Genomic DNA, 15,458 nt, shown 5'->3' on the forward strand with positions numbered 1-15,458 from the left:
ACATCAACTGGAGACATCTCAGGATCCTCTTCTATATTACAGTTTTGATCATCATACTGTTCATAGCACATCTCTTCTTCATGGCTTGCATCATCAAATTCATATAGGAACCATCCTTCAAATTCTTTCCAAGATGCAATACATTGTGTGGGTAGTGATTCATATGCTTGTCTTGCACTATCCTTTAAAGTTCTAGCAAACAACTTCATCACTTGATCTTCTGAACAAATCTCATAATCTTCTATAAATGTATAGAATGCATCCAAATGTTGAATTGCTGATTCATCCCATTCTCCATAAAATTTTGATAACAATTGTGAAAATTTTGGAGATAACTTGCTAATTTCATAATCAAAATTGCTAAAATCCAATGGCCTGATGCCATCTGGAACAAAAGGCTTTCTCTGAAACGATTGATGCATTTGAAAGACCATCTACAATTTCCTTCTGAGTCTACTTCCTCAACAGAGTCACTAATGATTCGGCACTCCTTCTGTTAAAGTACCAATCACAATACAATAGAGTTGCCAACTCGAAATAGAGGAAATGAATAATCTTCAAGAACCTGAGTTTTTCCTTCCAGCAGAGTATTCTTCACCAAAGATTGAATTCGCACAAAAGCTTAAAGAAAAACATACAATGTTGCTACAAAAAAAAATCTCCACAAAGCAATTAGATTTATAAAATAATTATGAGATCGAAATCTTTAAGGAAATTAAAATGCACAATATTAAATGTAAAAACTTATTAATCCAGATCAAAATAACAAATCAAATAGAATCTAACTCTTACTAGTCTACAATCAGAAATTCTTAGGGTTTGTATTGCAACTCTCCCCAGTAGAGTCGCCAATTTGTTGGTTCCCAAAATCACAGATTGGAATCCTACGAGCCTTGCCTGCTCGTTGCTGGGATATCCAACTGGTTAAGGCCAACTTGATGGAACTGAACAACAAAGTCCGAGTTCCCTACACTTTCGGCTCTGCAAAATCGAGGTGGGTGTACCTGATCCTTGACAATGGCCTTATATCCAAGACGCTTAAAGTAGATTAATTAGAATGCGAATGTTATAAAGGCTTTTAAAATGGCAAGAATTTTAGAAAGCTATTAAGATTGTAAATTTCAAATTAAGGATAAAAGTAAATATTTGTATGAATGCTTTTAAAATAAAAGTGATTATTACAAATGATTGCAATGAATGAATATATTAATTCTTCAATGGAAAGAAATGAAACATTTGCCAGCGTATGGATTATGAATTAAGAATAAAAGACCAGTCCCTAATTAAATGGGCAATAGAGTCAACATTATAAGCTGAATGTACAACTTTATAAAGTTCAATATATTAAACTATAAACAATTTTAATAATTCAAATGCGATGGATCAATTATATAAATGCAATTTTAAATAACTCTAAAATGCACTTTAACTCCTGTGGAGACAAATTAGACATAAATACGGAAACAATAAAATATTTCACAATATTTACGTTTGTCAAATTTTAAAATGCAATAATGATCCAATCCACTTATCTGAATATTAAAATATTTATAGAAAATAATAAAAAACACTTATAAAGGACACAACTTTAATCAAAATTTAAAACTCTAATGCAAATAAATTAAATTAATACTTCTTACTGATTCGGAAATAAAATTGTACTGGAGACACTCCCTACAGGTGATCCATCCAATATAATTCAACTCCGAAATCGCACAAGAATTTATTCCATAATTCACCATCCATAGGCTTAGTTCAAAAGATCATTTTCTTTTCAAATGAAAAATATAATATAACATAAAGTATAGCATAGGTAAAAAATTGAAAGTATGAATACTGAATTATGTTGTCTCTCGACTTTCACATCTCCTCTTTATAATAAATGGAAGGGTATATTTAACCATCATACCTCTTCATAACTAATAACAACCAATATTAAAACTTTAATATAATCCTAATTTAATATGATGGGTGATTTATAACTTTGCGTATTATATTTTAAAAAGAGGTCAGACTACGCCCGATCATTTCTTTCTAGGCGCACACAATTCAACTCATACGCTGCGTATCTCCAGACTTGGTCCCTCATATGCATCTAGTGTACATTTGTTCTCTCCTTCAGACGAACTTCTCCATGTACTTGGTTCGCAAATAGCCTTCTTTGTCTCATACGCTCGTTTTTGCCCAGATGTGTCTGATTCAATAACTCCTTTTTCACTCCCGTGCACGCTCCAGGCCTACACAACATATAAACTAGCATTAGATATTAAATACAGTGAGAAATAATAAACAATATAACTTCACCGTTCAAGAAGTCCTGCGAAGAATGGGTACAAAATCTCCAATTCACGACATCCTTTACATTGCGAATTTTATTCATTTTAGTGAGAGCCTCAGACCGCTGGGTGGATGTTGTCCGTGGCTTTCTTTACTTATCAATTGCTTGTTTGATGGTGACAAAATAGGGTCTGAGTACACGATCTGGACTTGCTCCTCCCTCGCTGATGGAGACACCTAATTTATTCTCCCTTCTCTTAGAGTGAGACACTCATTGACATCCATTGAAATTGTTGGAGGTGATCATCCAGAAATTGACTGGCATGGCAATGTGCATTTGAAGAGAGCATTGAGACCTATCAACTGTGTGCAATTGTATAGACTCCATAGGCACACAAAATATTTCCAATCTTTTCTCTTTATATTTTATTGCTCCTTCCTTATTTGATGAGTTGTATAATCAATTTTAAATTCCTTTGTGTGAGGCACACCTAACAAAGACAAAGATTCAAGTTTGCTATAATAATATTTCACCTGTGACCCTTTATTGATAAACCATAATATTGAATATATTTCATTCTGAAAATCCTCATGACCTGGATTATCTGTGATTGAAATGCTGAAGAGACTGTTGAATCAAGCAGGGAGCACACACACTGATTATGACCTATGACGAGGTCCCTGATAAGTTTGGAGATTGATACCAGTATTTTCTGTGAAAAATCAACTATTGCAGTCACTGATTATTAATCTCCTATCATAAACGATTATTAAACTGCTGAAAATAAATTCCCAGCTAATATCAAAAAATAACAAAACTGCAACTTCACTTATAAAATACGGAAAGAAATGCGCAACACAATGAACACAATATTTTTGGACAAATTGTCCCTGGAAAAACCCCTAAGGGAAAACCAGTTCTACAGATGAGGAATTATATTAAACTTCAGCAAATCAAGAGATACAAAATTCCTTGCCTCACACTGGCAGAACTTCGACAACCTCCTAATTTCTCCTACTGATATTCCCCACTGCTATTCCCGTGCTAACACTATGCCCTTGCTAACACTGCAAGACTGTTTTCTAACACTGCAAATGTTTCTCCAAAACTTCTTATCCAAATGACCCAATGACCCTTTTTTATACTACTCCTGTTGGTAAACCAACGACCGAGATTAAATCAAACCAATGACTGAGATTAAGACAACTCGACAGCCAATAATAGAATTGGTTGCAAAGTGTCCAAAAGGGAATCACTAAAATTAGTAAATAATAACCATTTACTAATTTTTGGCAAGTGGACAAACAGCTGTCCAAACCACCCATAAATACAACTGCTATTCATAGATAAGGACGAACAGCTGTCCAAGCTACCCATAAATACTACTGCTATTTTCGGGTCAGAAATAACAACTGTCCAACTAACAATAATTAACATTCCCTCTTAGCGAGGAAGTTATTCTGCATGACACCCATCTTATCTCTGAAGAAGATAAATTTGGCCTTTCCCAAAGCCTTCGTCAGAATGTCTGCTACCTGCTCATCTGTAGGTATTTATTGTAGTCGAACAACTCCCCTTTGTACACAATCTCTGATGAAGTGATATCTGATATCTATATGTTTAGACCTATCATGAAACACTGGATTCTCAGACAACTTGATGCAACTCTGATTGTCACAATGTATCACAGTAGTCTCAACCTTCTGACCAAACAAGGCTACTAACAACTTTCGAAGCCATATAGCTTCACATGTCGCCATGCTAGCTGCTATGTATTCTGCTTTTGCTGAACTTAGAGCCACATACTTCTGCTTCCTGTTGAACCAAGATACAACTCCTGATCCCAAGCTGAAACAACACCCTGAAGTGCTCCTTTTGTATTTTGTACTTCCTGCCCAATCTACGTCAGTATAGCCTATCAACTTGATACCTTCAAGTAAAACATATCTGATCCCATACTCGACTGTACCACACAAGTAACGTAGCACATGCTTAGCCGCTATCCAATGCATTCTCTTTGGTTCAACCATGAACTGACTAAGAGAGTTTACTGCAAATGCTATATCTGGTCTAGTGTTGACCAAATACATAAGCGAACCAATCAACTGTCTATATAAAGTGGGATCTACATCCTTCTCCTTAGTTGTATCTACCTTCCTCCAATTCGTGATCATGGGTGTAGACATGGCTTTGCAATCCTCCATCCCGAATTTCTTCAAGATTTCAATGCAATATTTCCCTTGACCAAGAAAAATCTCCCCATCTGTCTGCCACACTTCCATGCCTAGAAAGTAGTGCATAAGTCCTAAATCCGTCATCTCGAACTCTTCTGCAAGGTTCCTCTTGCAATCCACTATGAGCCCTAGTGAACCTATAAGAAATAGATCGTCCATATAAAGAACAAGAATGAGAATCTCACCCCCAACCATCACGTAGTAGAGGTTAGCATCTGCTTCACTCTTCACAAAGCCCATTTTCTGCAAGTATGTATCAATGCGCTCATACCACGCTCTAGGAGCTTGCTTGAGTCCGTACAATGCTTTCTTCAATCTGCACACGTGGGTCTCTTTGCTGTGTCCTACAAAGCCTTCTAGTTGTTCTATGTATACCTCCTCCTTCAACTCACCATTGAGGAATGCTGTCTTGACATCCATTTGATGGATTTGCCATCCCATCTGTGTTGCAAGTGAGATTACAGCTCGTATAGAAGTATACCTGGCAACTGGAGCAAATGTCTCCTCATAGTCTATTCCCTCCTTCTGAGAGAATCCCTTTGCCATGAACCTAGCCTTGTATTTCTCGATGCTACCATCTACACCATGCTTTATCTTATAGATCCAGCATGATCCAACTACAACTCTATCTGTTGGTCTAGGTACTACCTCCCACACATCATTCTACATTATTGAAGAATATTCCTCAACCATAGCATCTCGCCATACCTGATGTTCTGCAGCTTCCTGATAGCTAGAAGGCTCACTATCTACCAACTGACTAACTAATGCCACATAGTCATTGAACTTGGCTAGTTTTCTTCGCTGTCTAGTACTCTTCCTAGGAGCTCCCACAAACTCCTGAGTATCCCTTTGTGTATCTAGAACCACATGGTTCCTACTGCCAACTGTAGAGGATGAAATGTCAACCTCTAAGTCTTCTAGATGCATTTCCTGTTGCACCCATTGCTCCATACTCTGTGAATCTTCACTAACTGAGTCTACGCTCATACTGGTAACTGTACTTGAGCTTTGCTACCCTTGACTTGGTCTTGGAGCTTTTGTTGGCTGCTCACTCTGATCATCTGCTGGCAAATCTCTGGATCTCCTGAATGCCTTGTCCTCCATGAACTTGACATCCCGTCTGACAATAACTCTTTTAGTCCACGGAATGAAAATCCTGTATGCCTTTGAGGTCTCACTGTACCCAATAAAGTACCCCCTCTCTGCAGTCTAATCTAACTTCGTACGTGTATCTCCAAGAATATGACAATATGCCAAACTCCCGAATATCCTGAAGTGACTAACATCTGGCTTCTTCCCTATGAAAGCCTCCTCTGGTGTCATCTTCCCTAGCACCTTGTGTGGAACTCTATTCTGAATGTAGACTGTTGTATTACATGCCTCTGCCCATAAGTAACGGGGCATGTCCTGGTCATGTAGCATAGCTCTTGCTGCCTCCAATATAGAACGGTTCTTCCTCTCAGCAACTCCATTCTGCTGTGGATTGTAAGGAACAGTCCATTCTCTCTTGATTCCTTCTCTGGTGCAGAACTCCTGGAAGACATTTCCTTTGTACTCGCCTCCATTGTCTGACCGAAGAACCTTTATCTTCTTTCCTGTTGAGTTCTCCACAAGAGCCTTGAACTCTTGGAATCGACTGAAAACCTCATCCTTAGTTTTCAAGAAGTATATCTAGGTCTTTCTAGAGAAATCATCAATAAAAGTAACATAGTACTCATATCCTCTGAGAGATTTTGTTGACATTGGTCCACAAACATCTGAATGTACTAGATCAAGAACACCCTTAGATCTGGTGTCACTCCTTGGAAAAGATGCTTTCGTAAACTTCCCCAACACACATCCCTTACATACATCGTCATGCTCTGTGCTCACCTCTGGAACACCTGTCACGGTCTCACGAAGCAATCTAAGTGCTCCATGATGAATATGGCCCATCCTCCTATGCCATAGCTCTCCAAGATCTCTAGGATTACTGTTGCTCATAAGTGCCTTAGGAGTATCAAACTACAATCTATAAAGGCGACCACTCCTAAATCCAATAGTTATGGGTGATTTCCAATCCTTGTGCTTAATCAACACATGTGTCCCTCTAAAGAATACATTATACCCCCTATCCTAAAGAACAGATACAGAAATCAAATTCATACCTAAGCCTGACACATATAACACATCATGAAGTGGAATTATCTTTCCATTCTCCCTCTGAAACTGAACAGTCCCTTTCCCAACAGGGTTGAGTTTGGACAAGTTTCCCATAGAAATCTGGATGTTGGTGTCCTCCTCCTTGTAATTGGAGAAGTACTCTCTAACTCCTGTCATATGAAATGACGCCCCACTATCTATATACCAAACACACTATGGGGTTGAGCTAACCATACAAGCTATGAGTGCAAACTCATCTTCCATTCTACTGGAGAGTTCTTCTGCACTTGCTGAAGCTGCCACCTGCTTCTTACCCTTCTTCCTCTCTGGGCAATCACTAACATAGTGGCCAAACTTGTGACATCCAAAGCACTTGACCTTAGAAAGGTCCTTCTTCTTCTTTTCACTTTGTGAATTTGATCCTTTGCTAGATCCTTTCTTTGCTTTCCCTTTACCCGCTAGGGCAACGTTCTCTTGTTCCACCTCATTTTTCTGACTCTTGTTGGCCCCATTGACAAGACTTAGTCTAAACTCCTCCTGAGTGAAATTAGTCCATAGTCGATCCCAACTCGGTACAGTATCTCGTCCACTAACAACTTGAACAAAGACACTCAATTGTTTAGTAAACCCATTTAGGGCTATTCTCACTAGCTCATCATCACTAGGGCTGTCTCCAATAGCTGCTAACTCATCCTTGACAAGTTTGAGCCTGGTGAGGTAACTTGTGACATCTTCTCCCTGATTCATCCAGGTATTCTTTAACTTCTCTCTGAGAATCAACTTCCTATTGGTGGTAGCATTCTGGTACAGATTTAGAATGGCGTCCCACATCTTCTTTGTTGTATCTAGCTTCGAGATATGTGGAACAATATGATCCTTGACACCATCAAGGATAATCCTCCTCGCTTTGGCATCGTCCTTCCTATATGCTGCAAGCTGTGTTGCATCCGTTGGTACAGGTACACCACTGGTAGCATAATCCTTGATACCATTCTCTTCCAACAATAAAGAAATTCTGGCCTTCCAGACACCAAAATTTGAGGCACCATCCAATCTATCATGATCTCTCAAACCAACTAAAGCCATCTCAAGGGTTTAAAGCAATAATAAATCTAAAGAGATCAAAACTTCTTTCCTAGGAAAAAACTCTTCTACCCTTAACAATGCTCTGATACCATGTGAAAAATCAACTATTGCAATCACTGATTATTAATCTCCTATCATAAACGATTATTAAACTGCTGAAAATAAATTTCCAGCTAATATCGAAAAATAACACAACTGCAACTTCACTTATAAAATACAGAAAGAAATGCGCAACACAATGAACACAATATTTTTGGACAAATTGTCCCTGGAAAAAACCCTAAGGGAAAACCAGTTCTACAGATGAGGAATTATATTAAACTTTAGCAAATCAAGAGATACAAAATTCCTTGCCTCACACTGGCAGAACTTCGACAACCTCCTAATTTCTCCCGCTAATATTTCCCATTGCTATTCTCGCGCTAACACTGCGCCCTTGCTAACACTGCAAGATTGTTTGCTAACACTGCAAACGTTTCTCCAAAACTTCTTATCCAAATGACCCAATGACCCCTTTTTATACTACTCCTATTGGTAAACCAACGACCAAGATTAAATCAAACCAACGGCTGAGATTAAGACAACTCGACAGCCAATAATAGAATTGGTTGCAAAGTGTCCAAAAGGGAATCACTAAAATTAGTAAATAATAACCATTTACTAATTTTTGGCAAGTGGACAAACAGCTGTCCAAACCACCCATAAATACAATTACTATTCATAGATAAGGATGAATAGCTGTCCAAGCTACCCATAAATACTACTGCTATTTCCGGGTCAGAAATAACAGTTGTCCAACTAACAATAATTAACAGTTTCATTGCTAGTCAGGCCTTAGGAATACACCTCTACTATATATATCAGATCTTGTGGGTATTTGACATGTTGTCAGTGCACAAATATATGGGGCACAGATTAGTATAATCTGAAAAGAACAACATTAGTTAAAAATCACAGTGATCTAAATGCTGCCCATCTGCCATTCTCTATGCTGGCTTAGCCTGTGTATTCTATTCATTCTTCCTTTATGAATAGTAAATGACGACCTGCGACATCCTCTTACAGGTATAAAAATGCCATGAGAATTTGTTACATGATCTTGTAGTAATAAACTTAAAAACTTTGAATTTTTGAGTTCCATCACTTATCATGAATGACATTTGCTTCTCTATCCAAAACCTTCTATTGAGCTTTCTTATATTTTTCACAGTCCTTCTTGACGTGACCAACCTTTCCACAAAACCAACAATTGCCTTACCTATCTCAAGACTATGATCTTCTAGCTAATTGTGATCTTCGATTGTTATTGTTTATGTCTATGATGACTTCTTCCTCCATTTTCTATGCTAACCATTGTTAGAGCATCACCGATGAAGACTCTTTATTACTTCTTCTCATATCCTCACTTAGTAAGTTGCCACAACTTCATCATAGACCTACTTGCTCTTGGTTGAAGATTAAGAGCTAATTGTTGTAACTATGGCATCCCAACTATTAGGTACGAAACATAACAAGATGATAGCTTTAGATTCATCATCTTGAGTCATACCAACCAACATTGCTTGGCATAATAAGGTGTTTAACTCATTTATGTGATTTGACATTACAATCCTTCCTTCTTTTTCAGCTTGTAAAGCTTCTTAATAATAAAAAAATTATTTGCAGTCGATGCCATCTCATACATGCTTTGAAGTTTATCCCAAACTTCCTTTGATGTCTATTCATGTGATACATTGAACAAGACATTTTGAGAGAGAGAGAGAGAAAAAAATTGATGTCATCGCTTCTCATCAATCTTTTCCCAACCTTCATTTGACATTGCAGCTGGTTTCTTACTTTTTCCTCCAATTGCAATAGACAACTCTTGCTTAACCAGCAAAGAACGCATCTATACTTTCCATAGGCTGAAATTCTGCCAAGAAAATTTCTGGACTCTCAAATCTTCCATGATTCCGAAAGTTAAACCACAGAAATCAATTTCAGCAATTACACCAGGCTTTGATACCAATTGTGAAGTGTAATGAAAGCGTGAAAAGAAAATACAAAACAACAAGATTAAGAAGACATATTAACACATTAGTTTATCGTGCTTTACCACAATTTGTGGCTACGTCCAAACTGAGAGCAGATGAACTATACTAATGAAAATAATATGAGTTTACAATAGATGCAATCAGCATATATAACGTATATAAAATAAGACAATCAGCTGAAGGGACACATAATAAATGGAGGAAAAACCCTATTGGGCTTCACTATCTCAACATACCTTCCAAGGGTGAGTTTAGAAGGATCGAACTCGCTCTGTTTTAAAGTGACCTTCAGATATGCGTGTGAGCCCTCTAAAGCTGCGTATGATGGTGGTTCAATATTTCTGGAGTTTGTATCCTGCCCAAGGTTTGTAGGAGCCGATAGCCTAAATTTATGCTCTCAGTGTTTTAATAACTTCTTTAAGATGACATTCTGTGAAGGAATTGAGCGTTAGTCATTCGGTCAAACAGATGACAGAAGGCTCCTTATGCTTCTGATTCGAACATATATAACAATTACTTCTTTGGTGTTTTCCGCCAACGAATAGGTGAATACAAGGTAACCATGAGCTTGGAAAGTTCTACAAATTTTCTCATCTCGTGCAATCGAAATGGAAACAATGGCACACAATCACGGTCTCAGTGTTGAGTCCAGGAATCTTCCCCATGGCATTCTTACTTGAGAAAATCGAACAACTCAATGCATTTTAAGATCATGAGTGTGGCTGAACGATATGGCTTACCAACAAGATGAGTTATTTTCTGGAGTCCATTTCTCGGACTTTGAAGATGTTCTGTTTGAAGAGGCTCATCCCAATCTCTGCAGATCATAAGCAAGAAGCCTTGTCCTTAATTACCATGAATTTTAGGAATAATCCATGTAGGCTCCACCGATTCACTAGAATCTTTAAAACTCATTGAATGCCTTCTAATTTTTGACTGAGTGTATGGGGAGGCTCTTTACATTCACAACCCTGCATACATGATAGCTCCACACATGTCGATTCGGATATTCTGCCAACTAGTTCACATGCATCCTGCAATTAACCATATCACTATATTTTGATAGATGGTATCCCTGATGTCTTATATTGACCATAACAATTTGTGGGAAAGCCTGAATCATGAAGATTGGTACTAGTACAGTGCCTGATCCTTTAAATCTTCATTTTGAATTTGGGATCATCAGATCTGTAAACCTAAACTTTGAATGTTGAAACTTGGATTTGTATTTCGAACTGTTAAAACTAGACCTCAAACTTTTAACTGTGAGCCTGACTTTGAACTTTGAACCTTGAATTGTGTGGTTTGAAGTTTGAGTTCAACACATCCTTAGAATGCTGCCCCTTCGTAGATTATAACTTCACAAAAGAATCATTGGCAAAAACTGGTGTCTAATATGGAAATATAGACAGGTTTCTCCAGGAGGCTCACTTAAAAAAATTTAAAAGTTGGGTGTCAAAAGCACCTAAAACGAGGTCAGGCAGCAGAAACAAAGAGGTGCTTTGTAACATGCAATATATATATATATATATATATAGGCATTGAATTCTAGGGGGAGAGGACCCACTACCTGAGCACAATAATTTTATACTTATCAAAATCTTATGTGCAAATTTCAAAAAAATCTCAAATTTCTTTTACAGTAGCTTACTTGGCAAGTCATATACTTATAACTAAGGTTTCAAGTCCACGTCATCAATTATGGTTCCACATTAGCATGTTTTTTGCCATGTCTAAAACAACCCAAATAAAAAGTGAGACCCAATGGTCGTGCAAAAATGGTTCTCATACTTGCACAGCTGATGTGGCATCACATCTTTGGTTTCTTTTTACAACTAAGAGTACATTTCATTCAGTTATGCATAATTATTATTGTACTGACAACTTTAAAGCCACAATTATTGGTGCAATATTGTCAAACAAATTGGGCATTAAGACAATAAATATAAAATCCATAAGTCTGGAAATCAACTGAACAATTCCTATCACAACCATTAGAACGCGTTCAAGTACTAGATCCTCTCCCCTAGTTCAACTTATATTCAAAGAATTTGAATTTCTAGAAATCCTGAGAATTGACTTATTGGGACACAACCCCTGACCTTAGCCTACCAAGACTTCCTTTTGAATTACGTTTCTAAATCTGAAAATTCCAATCATAAACCAATCATAAACTAACATGATTTTGTTCTAGTAGTTGATCATCATTTATTGATTAAGAATAAATCATCTATTTCCCCTAGTTAAGGGCTCCCTAATCAATAGATAATAGATTTCCAGTAGTTTATAACCATTAGTTTCCAGTAGTTTATCACCATTTCTTGATTAAGAATAAATAATCTATTGTTGTATAGGTTCACAATAATAGAATTCTGGGCATGCTTAAGCAATCTTTGACAAACTAGAAACCAACTCAGCAATAATCGACAAACCCTCATTTGAACTACCTGTACACCACCACTCCAAAAAAAACTAACCTGAAATTAGGCATATCCCATGAATTCTAGGAAACCCAGGGAAATCTATCGATTGTTCAGTACAATGTGCAGACATAATGTTATTTTTTTAAGTGATTTGCTGGCCATATAGATTATTAGATCGACCTGAATCTTTGTTAGAAGAGTTTTAACAGCTGCTCAAATATACTTAAGAGACTGGACTCATTGAATTATGAAAATGAAGTAGGTTTCAATATTGCATCATTCTCCTCAAGCAAAGAGGATTGCATAATACAAGAGCATTTGTTGTCATGATCACTCAACTGCAAATATTATATTTCATTCTCTAAAGATAAAAATGTAACTACCTGTTTTTACCCCACCCAAGTATGTTTCTTGTTACAAGTCATTTTAATCTGCATACTTGTAATTTAAAAAATCAACAGTCTGAAGAAAATGTTTTTAAATAATTGACGAGTACAAATTGTTATAAATCTCATTTTAATTCTGATATAGTTTCTAGGCTCATGCCTCAGTTATAAGGAAAATAATGAGCTCAATATGACAAACACTATAAGTTGAACATGTATTAAAGAAATTTTATATTATCTAAATTATAAAAATGCTTTAAATTGTTGATAATTTTTGAAGTATCATTCTGAAATTATTTACTATTGATTATCAAAGTAATCGTATCATCCTTGCATAATAAACATATTTATAGACTGATATGGATGCCTAAATATCAATTCTATAGTAGGAAGAATAACTATTCAAGAACAATTTCGATATGGTTGGTGCTCATCATGAAGGCATGAGCACTATGCTTCCCTAGAAGATATAAAAGAACCGTCACTTACAAAGTATCTTAACTTTTCCACTTCGATTAGTGAAAGGAATCATCACATACAAAGTCTATAAACTCTTTTGTTTTACCAACTTTTATCAGCCAGCCAAGTATCTGGACGGTTACATCATCTGGAGCACAACCTTCTTTCTTCATTTGTTCCAAAACCCAAAAAGTTTTTTCATAATCACGTCTTTTGCGAAAGGTGTCCGATAATATAGTATAGGTGAAAACATTAGGAAAGGTATCCTTTGTTCTCTTCTCATTCAGCATTGACAAAGCCATGTCAAGTTTGTTTTACTTCAAAAAAGAAGCAATCAATATAGTATAGGTCACAACATCTGGAGCAATGCCACTCACTTACATTTCTACAAAGTACTTCAAGGCCTCATCTATTTCACCATTTTTGCAATGAAGTGACTACATTAGGGGTCAAGCCTTCATCTAGCATCTTATTCATGAGTGAATGTGCCCTAGAAGGATCTCCTGCCTTGCACATACCATCAATGATTGTACTGTATGTTGTCACATCAGGTTTCAAATTTCCTTTTGCCATCTCTTGCAACATTTTCTCTACCATGTTCATCTTCCCTTTTCTGCAAAGTGCACATATTAGTGTATTACATTTAATTACATCTGGGAGAAGTCCCCTATTTTCCAACTCAAAAAAAACTGTAAAAGCTTCATTTTCCCTATTATTGACATAAACCAGCAATCAGAATGTTGTAGGTAACAATGTCTGGAGAGATGCCTTTTCTTAGCATCTCTTTGAACAACTTCTGAGCCTTTTCCCTCTCATGTAGTTCGCATAGACTGTGTATCAAAGTATTATAAGTAACTACATTTGATTGTAAACCCTTTTTGCACATGTCATAGAAACAATGCCAAGCCTTGTGCATCATGTCATCTTTGCATAGTCCATCAATAACAGTATTAAATGTCACTACATCTGGAAAAGGACCAAACTACATCATTTTTTAAAACAGAATGTATGCTTTTCCTGTCTTTCCAGCCTTGCAAAATCCATCTATCAGAGTGGTATATGTGCAGATATTAAGAAAATGACCTTCTTCTATCACTTTGGCAAATAATCCTAGACCTTCATCTACTCTGTCTATTTTAAAAAGGCCATCAATCAGGGTGTTATATGTATTTGGAGAGCAGTAATTGTGTTTCAATTTAGCTACTAACCTTAGAGCTTCATCTTCCCTTCCCACATTGCAGAAACCATTTATCAAGGTATTGCATGTAATAACATCAGGAGAGATGCCAAATTGTATCATCTCAGCAAATAAAACAAGAGCTTCATCTATTCTACCTCTTTTGCATATCCTATCAATTAGTGTGCTGTATGTAACAACATTAGGAACACAATGAGCGTGCCTCATTTGGCGGAAAATCCCAAGTGCTTCCTCAATTCGGTCCCATTTACACGAACCCTTTATGAGGATGTTAAAAGTGAATACATTTCGCTGTATTTCCATCTCTTTCATTTCAGCAAGAAGGGAGTTAATTCTACGGATATCACCAGAGGTCACAAGGCCATGTAAAAGCGCATTGAAGGATACGACATTGAGAGGACGGCGTTGAGATAAGGCTGAATGGAATTCATCCCAGGCCTTGTTTGTGTTCCCCGATTTACAGAGGGCAGTAATGTGCTGAGTGAAGTGCACAATATTAAATTTGGGCGTGACGTGAGGAGGGGGTTTACCCTGTTTATGCGTACATTGTGATGAAGAATGAGAATGAAGGTAAAATATCTGTTGAAAGAGGAAGAGTGGGCGTCTCCACTTCCAGTAGCGCATCATCTCCATGATCAAGGTGTAAGAGAGCAGAGGCGAAGAGGCAGAAGAAAACCCTCGGGCACTTGAAAATATTCTATTTTAAGTCTTATAAATTTAGAATTTAAAAACTTCAAAGTCATAAATAATAATAATTATTATTAGTCCCTGCCTATATATATAGGTAGTAATGTTTTTGTTTACCTTTGCTAATTTGTGCAACCCAAAAAAAAAAATATTAAGTTCTAAAGTTCAACAATTTTATATTTTTAAATTAATTTATATTGATTTATTACCTTTTTCTAATTTGTCCTTTTTGGTGGGGTTTATTTTATTTTTCCACTTCAAAAAATACAATATTTTCTAACACGCATTAATCTTTTCCATATTTGTGACAAGTTCATTATTAATTACAACTTTTTTTTTTACATATTTGTCACAAGTTCATTAGATTTATAAAATAATTACAATTTTATCTTTTGCATATTTGTCACAAGTTCATTAGATTTATTAAAAAGTTATGTTTTTATCTTCCACAACAAAAATTATGTCTTATCAATATTAATATCACAATTTTTAGTTTTCAAAATAGTTTTTATAAATGTTAAAATATTTT

At 36.5% G+C, this 15,458-nt stretch overlaps 1 pseudogene; it reads right to left on the reverse strand.

Annotated features, from left to right (window-relative positions):
* Positions 1–13,100: 13,100 nt before the first annotated feature.
* On the reverse strand, positions 13,101–14,794 carry LOC149571715 (uncharacterized; annotated as a pseudogene).
* Between the last annotated feature and the right edge of the window lie 664 nt (positions 14,795–15,458).

The sequence above is a fragment of the Cupressus sempervirens genome, chromosome 2 (assembly GCF_028749045.1).
Source record: "Cupressus sempervirens isolate cs-2001-9-10 chromosome 2, ASM2874904v1, whole genome shotgun sequence".
Classification (NCBI taxonomy): domain Eukaryota; kingdom Viridiplantae; phylum Streptophyta; class Pinopsida; order Cupressales; family Cupressaceae; genus Cupressus; species Cupressus sempervirens.